Source organism: Rattus norvegicus, chromosome X, assembly GCF_036323735.1.
Source record: "Rattus norvegicus strain BN/NHsdMcwi chromosome X, GRCr8, whole genome shotgun sequence".
In the NCBI taxonomy this organism is placed as follows: domain Eukaryota; kingdom Metazoa; phylum Chordata; class Mammalia; order Rodentia; family Muridae; genus Rattus; species Rattus norvegicus.
This window is the reverse complement of record NC_086039.1, coordinates 99600913-99620748: the sequence shown is the minus strand read 5'-3', so window position 1 is coordinate 99620748 and position 19836 is coordinate 99600913.

Below are 19836 nucleotides of genomic sequence, written 5' to 3'. Positions count from 1 at the left end.
AGAGACAGACAGATAGACCAATGGAATAGAATTGAAGACCCAGAAATGAACCCACACACCTATGGTCACTTGATTTTTGACAAAGGAGCCAAAACCATCCAATGGAAAAAAGATAGCATTTTCAGCAAATGGTGCTGGTTCAACTGGAGGTCAACATGTAGAAGAAGGCACATCGATCCATGCTTATCACCCTGTACAAAGCTTAAGTCCAAGTGGATCAAGGACCTCCACATCAAACCAGACACACTCAAACTAATAGAAGAAAAACTAGGGAAGCATCTGGAACACATGGGCACTGGAAAAAATTTCCTGAACAAAACACCAATGGCTTATGCTCTAAGATCAAGAATCGACAAATGGGATCTCATAAAACTGCAAAGCTACAAAATTAACTCTAATAAATCAGTAGCCTTCCTCTATACAAAAGAGAAACAAGCCGAGAAAGAAATTAGGGAAACGACACCCTTCATAATAGACCCAAATAATATAAAGTACCTCGGTGTGACTTTAACCAAGCAAGTAAAAGATCTGTACAATAAGAACTTCAAGACTCTGAAGAAAGAAATTGAAGAAGACCTCAGAAGATGGAAAGATCTCCCATGCTCATGGATTGGCAGGATTAATATAGTAAAAATGGCCATTTTACCAAAAGCAATTTACAGATTCAATGCAATCCCCATCAAAATACCAATCCAATTCTTCAAAGAGTTAGACAGAACAATTTGCAAATTCATCTGGAATAACAAAAAACCCAGGATAGCTAAAGCTATCCTCAACAATAAGAGGACTTCAGGGGGAATCACTATCCCTGAACTCAAGCAGTATTACAGAGCAATAGTGATAAAAACTGCATGGTATTGGTACAGAGACAGACAGATAGACCAATGGAATAGAATTGAAGACCCAGAAATGAACCCACACACCTATGGTCACTTGATTTTTGACAAAGGAGCCAAAACCATCCAATGGAAAAAAGATAGCATTTTCAGCAAATGGTGCTGGTTCAACTGGAGGTCAAAATGTAGAAGAATGCAGATCGATCCATGCTTATCACCCTGTACAAAGCTTAAGTCCAAGTGGATCAAGGACCTCCACATCAAACCAGACACACTCAAACTAATAGAAGAAAAACTAGGGAAGCATCTGGAACACATGGGCACTGGAAAAAATTTCCTGAACAAAACACCAATGGCTTATGCTCTAAGATCAAGAATCGACAAATGGGATCTCATAAAACTGCAAAGCTTCTGTAAGGCAAAGGACACTGTGCTTAGGACAAAACGGCAACCAACAGATTGGGAAAAGATCTTTACCAATCCTACAACAGATAGAGGCCTTACATCCAAAATATACAAAGAACTCAAGAAGTTAGACCGCAGGGAAACAAATAACCCTATTAAAAATGGGGTTCAGAGCTAAACAAAGAATTCACAGCTGAGGAATGCCGAATGGCTGAGAAACACCTAAAGAAATGTTCAACATCTTTAGTCATAAGGGAAATGCAAATCAAAACAACCCTGAGATTTCACCTCACACCAGTGCGATTGGCTAAGATCAAAAACTCAGGTGACAGCAGATGCTGGCGAGGATGTGGAGAAAGAGGAACACTCCTCCATTGTTGGTGGGATTGCAGACTAGTAAAACCATTCTGGAAATCAGTCTGGAGGTTCCTCAGAAAATTGGACATTGAACTGCCTGAGGATCCAGCTATACCTCTCTTGGGCATATACCCAAAAGATGCCTCAACATATAAAAGAGACACGTGCTCCACTATGTTCATCGCAGCCTTATTTATAATAGCCAGAAAATGGAAAGAACCCAGATGCCCTTCAACAGAGGAATGGATACAGAAAATGTGGTACATCTACACAATGGAATATTACTCAGCTATCAAAAACAACGAGTTTATGAAATTCGTAGGCAAATGGATGGAACTGGAAAATATCATTCTGAGTGAGCTAACCCAATCACAGAAAGACATACATGGTATGCACTCATTGATAAGTGGCTATTAGCCCAAATGCTTGAATTACCCTAGATCCCTAGAACAAACGAAACTCAAGACGGATGATCAAAATGTGAATGCTTCACTCCTTCTTTAAATGAGGAAAAAGAATACCCTTGGCAGGGAAGGGAGAGGCAAAGATTAAAACAGAGACTGAAGGAACACCCATTCAGAGCCTGCCCCACATGTGGCCCATACATATACAGCCACCCAATTAGACAAGATGGATGAAGCAAAGAAGTGCAGACCGACAGGAGCCGGATGTAGATCGCTCCTGAGAGACACAGCCAGAATACAGCAAATACAGAGGCGAATGCCAGCAGCAAACCACTGAACTGAGAATAGGTCCCCTATTGAAGGAATCAGAGAAAGAACTGGAAGAGCTTGAAGGGGCTCGAGACCCCAAAAGTACAACAATGCCAAGCAACCAGAGCTTCCAGGGACTAAGCCACTACCTAAAGACTATACATGGACTGACCCTGGACTCTGACCCCATAGGTAGCAATGAATATCCTAGTAAGAGCACCAGTGGAAGGGGAAGCCCTGGGTCCTGCTAAGACTGAACCCCCCGTGAACTAGTCTATGGGGGGAGGGTGGCAATGGGGGGAGGGCTGGGAGGGGGACACCCATAAGGAAGGGGAGGGGGGAGGGGGATGTTTGCCCAGAAACCGGGAAAGGGAATAACACTCGAAATGTATATAAGAAATACTCAAGTTAATAAAAAAAAAAAAAAGTTAAAAAAAAAAAAAACTGCAAAGCTTCTGTAAGGCAAAGGACACTGTGGTTAGGACAAAACAGCAACCAACAGATTGGGAAAAGATCCTTACCAATCCTACAACAGATAGAGGCCTTATATCCAAAATATACCAAGAACCCAAGAAGTTAGACCACAGGGAGAAAAATAACCCTATTAAAAAATGGGGTTCAGAACTAAACAAAGAATTCACAGCTGAGGAATGCCGAATGGCTGAGAAACACCTAAAGAAATGTTCAACATCTTTAGTCATAAGGGAAATGCAAATCAAAACAACCCTGAGATTTCACCTCACACCAGTGAGAATGGCTAAGATCAAAAATTCAGGTGACAAAAAATGCTGGAGAGGATGTGGAGAAAGAGGAACACTCCTCCATTGTTGGTGGGATTTCAGACTGGTAAAACCATTCTGGAAATCAGTCTGGAGGTTCCTCAGAAAATTGGACATTGAACTGCCTGAGGATCCAGCTATACCTCTCTTGGGCATATACCCACAAGATGCCCCAACATATAGAAAAGACACATGCTCCACTATGTTCATAGCAGTCTTATTTTTAATAGCCAGAAGCTGGAAAGAACCCAGATGCCCTTCAACAGAGGAATGGATACAGAAAATGTGGTACATCTACACAATGGAATATTACTCAGCTATCAAAAACAATGCCTTTATGAAATTCATAGACAAATGTTGGAGCTGGAAAATATCATCCTGAGTGAGGTAACCCAATCACAGAAAAACACACATGGTATGCACTCATTGATAAGTGGCTATTAGCCCAAATGCTTGAATTACCCTAGATGCCTAGAACAAATGAAACTCAAGACAGATGGTCAAAATGTGAATGCTTCACTCCTTCTTTAAAAGGGGAACAAGAATACCCTTGGCAGGGAATGGAGAGGCAAAGTTTAAAATAGACACAGAAGGAACACCCATTCAGAGCCTGCCACACATGTGGCCCATTACATATACAGCCACCCTATTAGACAAGATGGATGAAGCAAAGAAGTGCAGGCTGACAGGAGCAGGATGTAGATCTCTCCTGAGAGACACAGCCAGAATACAGCAAATACAGTGGCGAATGCCAGCACCAAACCACTGAACTGAGAATAGGACCCCCGTTGAAGGAATCAGAGAAAGAACTGGAAGAGCTTGAAGGGGCTTGAGACCCCTTATGAACAACAATGCCAAGCAACCAGAGCTTCCAGGGACTAAGCCACTACCTAAAGACTATACATGGACTGACGCTGGACTCTGACCTCATAGGTAGCAATGAATATCCTAGTAAGAGCACCAGTGGAAGGGGAAGCCCTTGGTCCTGCTAAGACTGAACCCCCAGTGAACGTGATTGTTGGGGGGAGGGCGGCAATGGGGGGAGGATGGGGAGGGGAACATCCATAAAGAAGGTGAGGGGGAGTGAGGGAGGGATTAGGGGGATGTTTCCATGGAAACCAGGAAAGGGAATAACATTTGAAATGTAAATAAGAAATACTCAAGTTAATTTAAAGAAAAAGAAAAAAAAGAAAAAGAAAAACCTTCTTCTCAGCACCTCGTGGTACCTTCTCCAAAATTAACCATATGATTGTTCACAAAACAGTCCTCTACAGATACAAGAAGATGGAAATAATCCCATGAATCCTGTGATATCACCATGGACTAAGCCTGATCTTCAGTGAAAACAAAAATGATAGAAAGCCCACATAAATATAGAAGTTGAAGAATGTACTACTCAATGATCAATTGATCAAAGAAGATATAAAGCAATTAAAGAGTTTTTAGAATTTAATGAAATTAAGGCATAACATACCCAAACTTATGAGACACAATGAAACCAGTGATAAGACGAAAACTCATAGCTCTGAGTGCCTCCAAAAAGAAATTGGACAAACCATATATCAACAGCTTGATAGTACGCCTAAAAGATCTAGAACAAAAAGAAGCAAATATACCCAAGAAAAATAGAAGGCAGTAAATGATCAAACTCAGGGCTGAATGCAACCAAGTAGACACAAAAAGAATGATACAAAGAATGGACAAACCAAGAGCTTATTCATTGAGAAAATGAACAAGATATAAAAATCATTAGCCAGACTTACAAGAAGGCACAGAGAGTGTTTCCAAATTAACAAAATCAGAAATGAAAAGAGAGACATAACAAGAGAACCTGAGGAAATTCAAAAAATCATCAGATCCTAGTACAAAAGCCTATATTCAAATAACTGGAAAATATGGATGAAATGAACAATTTTCTGGACAAATACCAGGTTACAAAGTTAAATCAGGATCAGATAAACTATGTAAACAGTCCCAAAACTGCTAAAGAAATAGAAGCAGTTATTAAAAGTCTCCCAACCAAAAAAAAGTCCATGACAAGACAGGTTTAGTGCTGTATTCTATCAAACCATCATAGAAGACCCCATAACAATACTGTCCAAAATATTCCACAAAATTGAAACAAAAGAAGCACTATCTAACTCCTTCTATGAAGCCACAATTATACTCATCCTTAAACCACAAAAAGGCCCAACAAATAAAGAGAACATCAGAGGAATTTCCCTTATGAATACCGACACAGAAATACTAAATAAAATTCTTGCAAACCGAATCCAAGAACACATCAAACAATCATCCATCATTATCAAGTAGGCTTCATCCCAGGGATGAAGGATGGTTCAATATATAAAAATCCATCAATGTCATCCACTATGTAAACAAACTCAGAGGGAACCTAAAACACATGACTATCTCCTTAGAATCTGAGAAATCATATGACAAAATTCAACACCAATTCATGTTAAAAGTTTTGGAAAAATCAAGAATTCAAGGCCCATACCTAAACACAGTAAAAGCAATATACAGCAAACCAGTAACCAACATCAAACTAAAGGGAGAGAAACTTGAAGCAATCCCACAAAAATCAGGGACTAGACAAGGCTGACAACTTTCTCCTACTTATTCAATATAGTATTCAATGTCCTAGCCAGAGTAATCAGATAACAAAAGGAGGTCAAAGGGATCCAAATTGGAAAGGAAGGAGTCAAAATATCACTATTTGCAGATGAAATGATTGTATACTTAAGTGACCCCAAAAGTTCAACCAGAGAACTACTAATTCTGATAAACAACTTCAGCAAAGTGGCTGAATATAAAGTTGACTAGAACAAATCAGTAACCTTCCTCTACTTAAAGAATAAACAGGCTGAGAAAGAAATTGTGACGTGACACCCTTCATAATAGTCACAAAGAGCATAAAATACCTCATTGCGACTCTAACCAAGGACGTGTATGACAAGAACTACAAGTCTCTGAAGAAAGAAATCGAAGATGTCAGAAGATGGAAAGGCCTCCCATGTTCATGTATTGGCAGGATTAATAAATAAAAATGGTCATTTTGCCAAAAACAATCTACAAATTCAATGCAATCCCCATCAAAATTTCAACTCAATTCTTCGAAGAGTTAGAAAGAGCAATTTTCAAATCTGTTTGGAATAACAAAAATCCCAAGATAATGAAAAGTATGCTCAACAATAAAAGAACTTCTGGGGTTAATCACCATCCCTGACCTCAAACAGTATTACAGAACAATAGTGATAAAATTCGTATACTCTTGATACAGAGACAGGCAGGTAGATCAGTGGAACAGAATTGAAGACTCAGAAATGAACCCACACACCTATGGTCACTTGATTTTAGAGAAATGGCCTAAAACTATCTAGTAGAAAAAAGATAGCATTTTCAACAAATGGTGATGGTTCAACTGTAAGTCAACATGTAGAAGAATGCAAATGGACCCGTTTTAAAATATTTTATGTATTTAATGTATTAGTACATTGTAGCTGTCTTGAGATTCACCAGAATCTGCTACAGATGGTTGTGAGCCAACATGTGGTTCCTAGAAATTGAACTGAGGTTCTCTAAAAGAGCGGTCAGTGCTCTTAACCGCTGAGCCATCTCTCCAGCCACAAATGGACCCATTCTTATTTTCCCTGTACAAAGCTTAAGTCCAACTGGATCATGGACCTCCACATAAATCCAGATACACTCAAACTAATAGAAGAAAAATTGGGAAAGGGCCTTGAACACATTGGCACTGGGGGAAATTTTCTGAACAAAACACTAATGTTTTATGCTCTAAGATCAAGAATCAACAAATGGGACTTCATAAAACTGCAAAGCTTCTGTAAGACAAAGGACACTGTCATTAGGACAAAACGGCAACCAACAGATTGCTGAAAGATCTTTACCAATCCTACATCTGATAGAGGGCTAATATTCAACATATACAACAAATTCCAGAAGTTAGACTCCAGAGAGCCAAATAACCCTTTTAAAAATGGGGTACAGATCTAAACAAACAATTTTCAGGTGAGGCATATCAAATGGCTGTGAAGTACCTAAAGAAATGTTTAACATCTGTAGACATCAGGGACATGCAAGTCAAAACGACCTTGATATTCCACCTCACACCAGTCAGAATGGAAAAGATCAAAACCTCTGGTGACAACAGATGGTGCTGAGGATGTGGATAAAGAGGAACACTCCTCCATTGTTGGTGGGATTGCAAGCTGATACAACCATTCTGGAAATCAGTCTGGAGATTCCTCAGGAAATTGAATATTGCAATACTTGAAGACCCAGCTCTACCACTCTTGGGCATATACCAAAATGATGCTCCAACATACAACAAAGGCACATGCTCCACTATGTGCATAGCAGCCTTAATTATAAGAGCTAGACTCTGGAAAGAACCCAGATGCAGTTCATCAGAAGAATGGATACAGAAAATGTGGTTAAACAATGGAGTTAAGCTATCAAAAGCAATGACTTCATGAAATTCATAGGCAAATGGATGGAACTAGAAAATATTATCTTGAGAGAGGTAATCCAATCACAAAAATACACACATGGTATGCACTCACTGATAAGTTGATATTCGCACAAAAGCTCCATTTACCCAAGATACTTTTTACAGAGCAAATGAAGCTCAAGTGGGATGACCAAATTGCAGATCCTTCAACCCTTCTTAAAAGGGGGAACAAAAATATTCATAGGAGGGAATATGGAGACAAAGTCTGGAGCAGAGACTGAAGGAATGACCATTCAGTGCCTGTCCCACCTGTGGATCCAGCCCATACATATACAGCCACCGAAACTAGACAATATTGATGAAGCCAAGAAGTGCATGCTGACAAGAGCCTGATATTGATGTCTCCTGAGAGTCTCAGCCATAGTGTGACAAATAAAGAGGTGAATGCTATCAGGAAACCATTGAACTGAGAACAGGGTCCCCGTTGGAGGAAATTGAGAAAAGATTGAAGGAGCTGAGGGGACTTGCAACCCCATAAGAACAACAATGCCAACCAATCAGAGCTCCCAGGGACTAAACCACTACCCAAAGTGTACACATGGGCAGATCCATGGCTCCAGGTGCATATGTAGCAGAAAATGGCCATTTTTGGCCCCAATGGGAGGAGAAGCCCTTGGTTCTGCCAAGGCTGAAGTCCCCAGTGTAGGGGAATGTCAGGGTGGGGAGGCAGGAAGTGTAGGGTGGTTGGAGAGGGGGAACACCCTTATAGAATAAAGGGAGGAGGATGGGATGGAGGCTTATGCATGGGAAACCAGGAAATGGAATAACTTTTGAAATGTAAATAAAATATTTTCAATGAAAAGTTATATATTTCAAAATATTCAATATCTGTTAAAGTCTAAAGTCTCTAAAATGTGTCTTTCATAACATCTGAAATCTTTCAAATCTGACCTCCTGTAAAATAAAAAACAAATTAAGTCATTTCTCACTCCAAAAGAGAAGCATCAGGATACATTCACAATCTGAAAAAAAAAAAACCCAATTCCATGTACCTGAGATTTTATGATTATAGCACCTGATAGGGATTATTAAGAAGGAGAAAGATTTTAAGAACTAACAGAATAGATAGTTTATGGCAAGATTGTGCCTTCTGGTGTCAATGGGGGTGCAGAGGGTACCTGGAAGAGAATGGAGAATGGGGGACAAGAGACACAAAGAAGAATGCCAAAACAAGAGTCTGATCAAGGCGACAATTTGTTTTTTTCCCATGACTGAATTTATACCATAACAGGGATAACAGAGGGGGAAGTGTGAAATATTTACACAGGCCAAGGACATAATATTCATGTGGTCAACTGATGTCAACAGGATATTGCTTTTACAGGAAGGTTACAGGTTTGTCATATCTATTAGTCAGCAGGATGTTGTTTTTTCAGAAAGGTCATCACATTGGGCATCCTGACGTCAGATGTATTTCTCAGCAAGGTCAGAACTTTATCATATCATTATTCATCATGACCACCAGATTTGAATTAGTCTTCTCCAGCTGGCTGGGGATTTTCCATGAACCCAGTCATACTTAACTCTAATAATAACATCAACATCAATAATGGAGGGTTTCAAGGCATTGCTCCCAACATTCTACAAATCATCATTATTTTGTCTATGAACAAACAATATTCTTCAAATACTTTGATCCTACATATGGTACAACAAATACCTATAGGACTGTATCTATGAATGTGATGCAGTTGCTTCTCTAGGACAGAATAATTAAAAAATTATATAAACATAAATGCCTATTTACTCATATATAAAGAATGTTTTATGAACTAGGCCAGACTGGCTTGAACTCTCTTTGTGGCTAAGTGGCCACAAATTCATAGTTCTCCTGATTCAGCTTCTTGATGGCTTGAGTTACAGAGATTTTCCACCATATCTAATCATAGTGCATTTTTATTTACATTAATCTATGTCAAACAAAACTGTGACTACTTACATGCCTTTCAATACTTCATGAAAATATTCTTTTTAAATTAATTAATTAACTACAGCTTGACTGCAGTTTTTTTCTCCCTCCTTTCTGCCCAATCATTCACCCTTAGTTCCCTTCTTGCTCTGTCCATCCATTCCTCCATTGTTTCTTATTTCTATGCAGAAAGGGGAAGGCCTCCTTTGCAGGAAGAGTAGGCACTTCATCTCCTATTAAGCCAAGAAAAGGCAACCTATTAGGAAGAAATTTCCAAAAATAGGCAATATAGAGAGAGCTCCTACTCCTATTGCTATGACTCTCACAAGAAGTTTAAGCTACACAACCATAATATATGTTGAAGGCTTGGGCCTGGCTCATGCAGGCTTCCTGGTTCAGTCTCTGTGAGCCCCCTTAGGCTCAGAGTTGATTCTATGGTTTTCTTGTTGTTTCCTTGAAACCTTTGACTCCTACAACCCTTCCCCCTCCCTTTTCTGTAAGATTCCTCAAGTTTTATCTAATGTTTGGATATGGGTCTCTGAATCCTTTCCATTAGTTTCTAGGTGAAGACTTTGAAGACAACTGGGTTAGACACTAATCTATGTATGGCAAAATAACTCTAGGAATCAATTCATTGACTTCTACACCATTTGTTTTTCATTGTATACTGGGTCCCTGGTTTTTAGTTCTTCAAGAAGAGTCAGCGTGAGCTCCTTCTCAGGACATTGGTCTTAATTGACTAATCCCTGGTTTGCTAGTTCAACAATTTCTGTGCCACTTTTACTGTAGCACATTTTGTAGGCAGGGCAAATTGTAGATCAAAGGTTTGTGGCTAGAATCAAGTCCCAATCCCTCCACTAGAAGTCTTGCCTGTTTATCAGAGATGGTCACATGGTCCACAATGGAGGAGTTAGAGAAAGGACTGAAGGAGCTGAAGGGGTTTGCAACCCCATAGAACAAACAACAATATCAACCAACCAGACACCACAGAGCTCCCAAGGGCCAAACCACCAACCAAAGAATATACATGGAGAGACACATTGCTTCAGTAGCATATGTTGCAGAGGATGGCCTTGTCATGCATCAAGGGGAGGAGAGGCCCTTGGTGCTGTGAAGGCTCCATGCCCCAGCATAGGGGAATGCAAACACAGGTTGGCAGGTGTGAGTGAGTGGGTGAGGAGCACCCTCATAGAAGTAGGGGGATAGAGGATGGGATAGGGGATTTCCAGCTAGAAAATGTGGAAAAGGGATAACATTTGAAGTGTAAATAAATTATCCAAAAAAGGCAAAAAAGTCAAAACAATAACAACAACAAAAAAGAGGGAGAGATGGCCAGTTCAGGTTCTGCATCCCCCATTGCTAGGAGTTTTAGCTATGGACAGCCTAAAAGATTCCTGGAATTTTTCCATTGCCCTAGGTTTCAAGCTCATCCCAGAGATATTACCTACCTCAATTCTGCTTGCCTTTTCCAGTACTTTCTCTCTCCATCCTCCCATAACCTGTTCCCTCCTGTTCAAGTCCTAACTCAAATGCCTCTCTAGTCCTCTCCCTCTAGCCTCCTGCAATGTGTATTGTTTTTCTTATTCTCGGTGAGATTGATGTTTCTCACCTTGAGACCTTGTTACTTAGTTTCTTGAGGTCTGTGGATTGTACTGTGATTATAGATAATATCCACTTATAAGTAAGTACTTATCATCCTATTATTTCTAGATCTGGGTTACATCACTCAGGATATACTCTCCTTCTGGTTTAGGAAGTTTATCTTTTCTCCTCTAATGTATGTTTTCGGCACATTTGTATTGGCAATCTTTAATAATTATTGTGTCTTTTAAAAATAAACTCCATATTTTTACATACACAAATGTGTGTGTGTGTGTGTGTGTGTGTGTGTGTGTGTGTGTTTACCACACTGACTCTTATTTGAGGGTAAAAATGGAAAGTGTGGGAGAATTGCAGAAGAAAGATTTTAGTCAAAATTATGTATTGAATCTTTCCACTTCCGCTCCCCAGCTGGAAATGAAGTTCTTCCTCACTCTCCTGTTTTGGATGAGAACAGCTGCTTGTGATGACATCGGCAGTCTTCTCCAGCCTTCTGCTTCAGGCAGCAGTTTATTCCTTTCTCTTTGAAATTAGCTGGAACCATTTTAAGCACTTTCCTGTTTCCTCTAGGCATATGCAATACCAGAATAAGGATTATAACATCTGTCCTTCTCAACATTATATGAAGTTTTTACAATGTTTCTTGATTGTTTGAGGGCCAGCAAATGAATAAGGTGAGAAGACAAGTTTATAGCTTCATAAGGCAAAATTGAAAAACAGAAGGAAAGTGGTTTAGATTGCAGAGGATAAAGGAGCACAGAGGAGGGGGTCAGGTATGAGGCAATGAATCAAGTGTATCTTAAATCAAAGATGGTTCTACACAGATAACAAAGGTGCCAGTTTCCCAAATAATTTTACTTATTAGGAAAGCTTAGCTAGATCCCTTACTGTGTAGGTGAAATAATCTTCAATGCTCTGGATTCCTCTTGTTGCATTAATGTGTCAGAGAATGCTGTCTGTATAACTCTCCATGGCTGGTAATCTCATAATACTTGGAGACAGTATGACCCCTTGATATTTCTTTAGCACACAGTAATTTGGCTAGAGAAAAACAATAATGAAAATAAGAAAAGCCATGCCAAGAGTATCAGAAGGAAGAATTTAACAATGTACAAGAAAAAAGAATCAAGACAACTACAATTTATATAAAGGAATTCTGGGGGAGAAAAAGATGAATAGACTATTCTGCCAAGAGAAAAAATACAAAAAGAGCTTGTAAAAGAGAGGGGAGATATGATTTAGTTATTTGTTCATAAGAAGTTATATATAATATAGGTGTCATAAATAATGATATTGATAACAAATAATATTACAAATAGATATCTTTTATAACGTACTAAAGTCTCTGAATACTCAAGCTAATGTTCACCTCATCATATGAAACTTTTTGACTAACCTGTTATTAATCTTTACCATTCCCCAAATTTAAGAGTGTTCCATGTCCTATTGTTACAATATTTATAGGTATACTTTGTTTCAATGCTAGACTTATAGCCTTCTACAAACACTGCATATTTAAAAAAAATTTGTCAGCGTTCAAAGCCTTCTTTATAAAGCTTTCCTTAACAATACCTTATTGTTGACTCTTCTCCAAGTTCTGAGGCTTTATCATTATATTAATTGTACTGTGAGGTGATTATTTATCATTTGCTATGTCTTTCTATAATTTTTGAGCTTCTTTTATTTTTTGTAATCCCAAGACCTAACTTACCTTTTAGTTAAGTAGACTTTTAGTAATTGTTTAGGAAAACCCATGTCCACTATTATTACTATTATTCCTCCTGGCTTGTATTTTCTTTGAGTTTCTCCCTCAGAAATATTCTCACCTAAGGATTCTGATCTTGTCAAATGGGCTTCTATTTTTGTAGTTTTTATTTTTGATAAAAAGATATTTCATAATTTTTATCTGAAAATATCCAAGCTTTATTTCTCTCTCTGTTTCATTATGTTCTACTAGTTTGCTTAACATCTCATTTTCCGAATCACTAGGTATATTAAACCAACTCCTTGGTCGATAAGTATATTTTTACTGTGAAAAATGATAACACCACTTTACCATTCTATTGTATATTTATCTCCCATTATAGTCCAAAGATATCTGAGTGAATACATGTTGTACAAAGACCTTCTGCAACAATGTTTTAAATGTCATGTGATTTGCATGAGACATATTCAATAAGAGTCATCATTAAATATTTTACTACACTGAAGAAAATGAATATAGGAGACAGCTATTCTGATTAAGCGATAAGTGAACTGATTTATATTCTGGAAGCTAAAGGGAACGATCATTTTTAAAGAAGTCATTATTATGAAACATTCTTTCTTAGAGCGCCGGTCCTAATGAAGTACAGAAAGTTCTATTCTATAATTTTTAATCATACTCTACTATTCATGTCTGAACTAAAATTTCCAAATATATGGGGGGAAATCTCTGTACAGTTCTTGGTAATGATAAAATCCTGTGGGAAGAAGGCAGGAATTTATTTTTCTGATCTAACTTATGGTGTAAGTGATGCCATTCATGCAAATATTTGTTCACTTCTTTCTGATGCTAGAAGAAGACATATCCTCTTCAGGCTATTATTAGATCAATTACTCCCTAATTAAGAGGTTAGAGGATGTTACACTAAAAGTGCTTTAAGAAGGGGGAGGGGGAGGGATTAGGGAGTTTATGGATAGGAAACCGGGAAAAGAGATAACATTTGAAATGTAAATAAAAATATTCAATAAAAAAGTGCATTCAGTTGATGTCTTCCATTAGAATTATTTTGTTAGTGTTAAAATGTAACTCCTCCTCACATCTAATCTCAGGTCTAACAAAGCAGATTACTAGGGACTAAAACATACAATTTTCCTTGTAAAAGAGTTTTCCAGATAACTTGAACTATAAATATATTTTTGCATACTCTCTATAGATACGAAGGTGCCAGCCTGATATTTACAAATATCCTAAATAGCAAAATCCAGCTTTTAGGGAATAGGTGATCCTTTCTACCATCTTATAACTTTGATTTCATAAAACATTGTTACATGTTTAGCATCATTCAAAATACATGTTAGACTTACAGATGTTACTTTCTCATAATGTATAGAGTCATATCCTCTTTAGCCCCCAGTCTAAAATTTAAATATTGTCTAATATCCAGAGAATGTGCTTTACTTGTGACTGGAACTAACAACTCTCAGGAACAATTGCATTCAGAAAAAGTGTTTCAATGTGTACTGTTGTAAAAGTCATTGTGGTTTGTAGGCATTTCCCAACATTTGATTGACATAAAGAATGGTATGATGATCACACTGAATTAAGACTGAAACTCACTCTGAAAGTGCTGGGCAACCTGTGAAAATAAAACCAATTATGTTGTAAATTTGTATCACATACCCATGCTAAATGCGTACCTACAGAACAATCTCTATCCATTATTTATTATTAGATTACTTCTATCCATTTAACAACATGGAGAAATATATTCCCATCTTTCCACCAAAACATTGCATCTCATCAGGGTGACTTTTTTCTCTGCTATTTAGTAATTAACTCAGTGTACAGTTGGCACTAAAGTAAGGCAAAGAAATGTGCATGGGAGTATTCTTTTTGATTTGATTTCATTTCATTCAAAAAAAATCACCTATACAAAAACAAATGTGGAAGCAAAATGATCTCCTTTAGAAAAAGATCATCTAAGACTGATTGTTGAAATCAGCAAATAGCATATGACTAAGCTCTTTAAATTTGCTTTCCTCTCTGATAACCACAACCTGAGACAATACTTTTAATGATGAATAAGTGCTCATTTATTTTGTAAGTGATCAAAACCTTAGAATAAAACTGATTTCCTTGTTATTGTATAGACATAAGATAGAGAATAATTCTGTGCCAATATTAAGTGTTACTCATTCTACAAGAATAGGATATCTACAGGCACCTTTACGATGTTCAGATGCTTACCTGAACAGAATCTTCAGGAGGATAATTATCATTTTCTGTACTCCATTTCTCACATCTCTCTGGTTTCATCAAATACTTTTTAACCAATAATTTAGTACAAGGGACTGGGATTTCTTTTTTTATAGCAGAAAAAAAAACCCTCACAATATTGTGAGGTACATATAATTTATTACTCATTCATAAATTTTACTTCTAACTTAAGCATTAAAATAAAATACAGCTACAGCATGAATTTAAAATAAGTAACAGTCCCTTCTTCCTCATTAAGGAATTAATGAATACAACATTCATTAAAAAAAAATTCTGTCCTACCTCTTTGTAAGCTTTCTTTCCTTCTTTGCCAATTTGCTGTGATCTGTTGGCCTTGTTCTGGGATTGAATGCTGATCTGCAGAATACAGTTTTCCATGACAATTAATATTAGACAAATCAGCCTCACTATTTCCATACTGTGTCACATTTTAATATATTAATGTGAAATCATTGCCAATTATACTTTTATACTTCTTGTCAGTCATACTGTTGTAAATTTCTGTATATAAATATTACATTTATTAAAATTTATTTTGACAAAATACCATTCTCAACACATCTTATGCTAGAGTTTTCCAGTTATGCACAAGAATGCGGTATATTACAACAATCAGATAAACCATGTTTGAAGTTAAGCAGAAAATGCAGGTAAATTAATTAACATATTTGTAGTGCTTGTTACACAGTGAGTTCCTGAAAAATCATCATGGTTCCTATCAAAAATTATTCAGTATAGGGAGTTGAGAGATGGCATAGAAGTTAGTAACACTTTCTGTGCTTATAGAGGAAACAGGTTCAGTTTCCAGCACCCATTTCACAGGTCACAACCATTGGTAACTACAGCTTTAGAGGAATCCAATGTCCTCTTATTGTCTCCATGGACACTTATGTGGTATATATCCATACAGATGCATGCACACACACACATATCTTATTAAAAGTAAAGAAAAATTATGACAGAATAAAATTCCAATTCTGTTTGCTGTGTAAATTGATGTTTTAATGTGACTTCTTACTATGGTAGAGAGCTCAACTCCGTCTACTGATTGCAGGACATGTTGGTATAAACTTGAAATAAAATGATTTATAAGATGCAGTAGAATTTGAAAACTATTGGTGCTCTCCTTCTTGACTGACTTCCTGAGACACATGGTTATTCATTGGCTATGCTTTCATGATGCATTCATTAAATCTCAACTTAAGTTGGATTCTATATAATCACAGTGTGAAAGTCTTAGGTGTTTCCTGAACTGTAAGACTATAGTGATTAGTGTTTCTAGGTTAATAAAACTGTTCATAGACAAATAGCAGTTTATAAATAAAAGCAAAATTACTTTGAATGTTTAGCTGATAGCATTTGCTTGGTCTTTACCAAAGAAGAATTAAATAGTAACCAGAAGCCTTGTCAAAATTCTGTATGGTAAATTGGTTCAAAGATTGCTCTCAAATATGTTCTGGAATTTTCTTGTGTGGAATTGAAGAAACTTTGAAACAAAAAATGTCATTGCATTAGAGATTGTTCACACAAAATATTTTTAAAGAAACAATGAAAAGTAAATGAGTATCCCCTGCTTGGTATGTCATGGTTAATGAATTTGTAGATTTCTCCTATTTTAAACATCATTAGATATTTAAAGCTATTTAACATCAAATAAGTCATAATTGACTAGATTTTTGTGCTAAAACAACTGTGAACAATATAAAATAAAATGTGATTGAGTAATATATCTGGTAATAGAGAATATAGATACATTTCTAAAAAGCCCACACTTGTTGCCCTAGAATATGCCAAGTGAAGAATTAACTGTGTAACAAATAGGATTTGAGTTTTGTTGCTAACATTTTATTAAGCAGAAAAATTTGAAAACATGCTCATTAATTTAATTTATTTATCCAATATCCACTTGAACAGTGCTTATTGCATTTCTAAGTAATAGTTGAAGCAACTAAAAATTGCTGGAATAATCTGAGTATACCCACTTTACAGTTGAGAAACTGAAAGCAAAGAATCTCTAGGTGGTGGGTTCACTGGAGATAGTCCCTAATAACATAGTTATATGTGGAAGCTTAATGGGAAACATCATGTAAATGATATTGTAGGTTGCCTTAAAATTCAAGCAGAAAGACAACATAACAACAAAAAATTCAAGTAGAAAGATTAAAATCTGCCTCTTAGAGGTATTTTATATTTTTTAAAGATTTGTTTATTTTATATTATATATTTCTGTGTCTTAGTATACACATGTACGCCCATGTGAGCAGGTGACCTAAGAGGCCAGACGACTACATTGGTTCCAATTGGAACTGAAGTTACAGGCCATTGTGAGCTGCCTGATATAGGTGATGTGAATCATACTCAAGTCTTTTATAAGAACAACAACAAATGTTCTTAAGTTCTGGGCCATATCTCTAGCTCCAAAATTATCAAAGTATTTGGAAAAATAAAATAATATGATGGACAGCAGTGTTTTTAAAGAAATCAGTCTCACAGTGAAGCATAAGATAAATGATTGGGGCAAGCTCTTAGGATGAGGAAAGGTTAGAGAAGGCAGCTAAAAACTTCTTTGTAACTCAGTAATGCTGGAACAAGGCTGTGAATGAAGAATCTTCTTAATAACAGACTAGGAAAAGACTTTAAGAAAATGGATGAAATATTAACAGAAATGATTAACTTAAGTGTATTGACAAAAACAAGGAATAGTCAGAGAAAGGTTTATGAGTTTTAGTACTTCTGACAAACGCCTAGATGCTGCAAAGGCACTTTACTAATTATTCTCTATAGTACTCTTCTGAGGAGAAATGTATACAAAACTGTGTTTTGGGTTTTTCACTGTGTTTTTGCTTTTATATCTATCTACCTTTAAGATAGCTGGCTTGTTGGAGCTAGATCTTTCTATCATTATTGTGTTGGCATTGAGGACTAGAAATCAGAGACAGCAGGAAGACACTATACCTCAGATATAGAAATGCTCAACGCAGGAAATGTGGCTTAATGAGCACATCTTGTGGCTGTACATTACATCAAACTGTTGGGATGCTTTGATTACATTTTTCTTTCTTTTAATTGAAAAGATTATTTTCACATAATATATTCTGATCACAGTTTCTCCTCCCACAAATTTTTCATACCTCCTTACCCATCCAACTCTAAAACATTTTTGTTATCTCTCTCTTTAGAAACATAACAAATACATAAAAAATTAACAAAAAGATAAAAAAAAACAAAAGAAATGAACACATACAAAAACCAAATCCATAAAAACTACAAAGGGAGATGATTGTCTTGGGATATTTAATTTATTGACATTTAAAATGTTATCCCATTTCGTATTTTCCCTTCTGGAAACCACCAATTACAACTTGCCTCTCCCTGACTCTATTAGCGCACCCTCCTCATCCAACCACTCCTGGCTTCCTGCTCCGGCATTTCCCTACACTAGGGCATTGAGCCTTCCTAGGACCAAGGGCCTCTTCTCCTATTGATATCCAACCAGGCCAAGTTCTGTCACATTTGTGGCTTAAGACATAGATCCCACCATGTACTCTTTGGTTGGTGGTTTGATATTGTTGTTTTTCCTATGGGGTTGCAAACCCCTACAGCTATTTCAAGTCATTCTCTAATTTCTCCATTGAGGACCCAGTTCTCAGTCCAATGTTTAACTGTGAGCATCTGCCTATGGATTTTTCAGACTCTGGCAGAGCCTTTCAGAAGACAACAATATCAGGCTCTTGTCAGCAAGAAATTCTTGCCATCTGCAATACTGTCTTACTTTGGAGAGTTTGGTGCCTGTATACAGAATGGATCCCCAGGTGGGGCAGTCAATGGAAGGCTCGTCCTTCATTTTCTACTCAACACTTTGTCTCTGTGCTTCATTCATTCAGAAATTTGTTCCCCTTTCTATGAAGGACTGAAGCATATACACTTTGGTCTTCTTTCTTCTTGAGTTTCTTGTGGTCTGTGCATTGTACCTTGGGTATTCTGAGCTTTTGAGCTAATTTATCCACTTATCAGTGAGTTCATGCCATGTGTGTTCCTTTGGGACTGGGTTATCTTACTCAGGATAATATTTTCTAATTCTATACATTTTCCTCAGAATTTCATGAAGTCACTGTTTTTAATAGGTGAGTAGTACTCCATTGTGTAAATGTACTATATTTTTGTATACATTTCTCTGTTGAACATCTGGGTTCTTTCCAGCTACTGGCTATTATAAATAAGGCTGCTATGAACACAGGGAAGCATGTGTCCTTGTTATAGGTTAGAGTATCATTTGAGTATATACCCAGGCGAGGTATAGCTGGTTCCTCAAGTGGTACTATGTCAAATTTGCTGAAGAACCACCAGACTGATTTCCACAGTGGTTGTATCAGCTTGCAATCCCACCAACAGTGGAGGAGTGTTCCAATTTCTCCACATCCTCACCAGCATCTTCTGTCACCTCAGTTTATTATCTTAGCCATTTTGACTGGTATGAGGTGGAATTCCATATTTGATTTGATTTGAATTTCCCTGATGACAAATGATACTAAACATTTCTTTTTTATTTTTTATTGGTTATTTTTAATTTACATTTCAAATGTTATTCCTTTTCCCAGTTTCCTGTCCATAAGCCTCCTATCCTGCCCCCTTCTGCTGTGAGGCTGTTCCCCTCCCCCAGCCATCTCCCACTTCCCACCCTGACATTCCCCTACACTGGGGCATCAAGCCTTGGCAGGACCA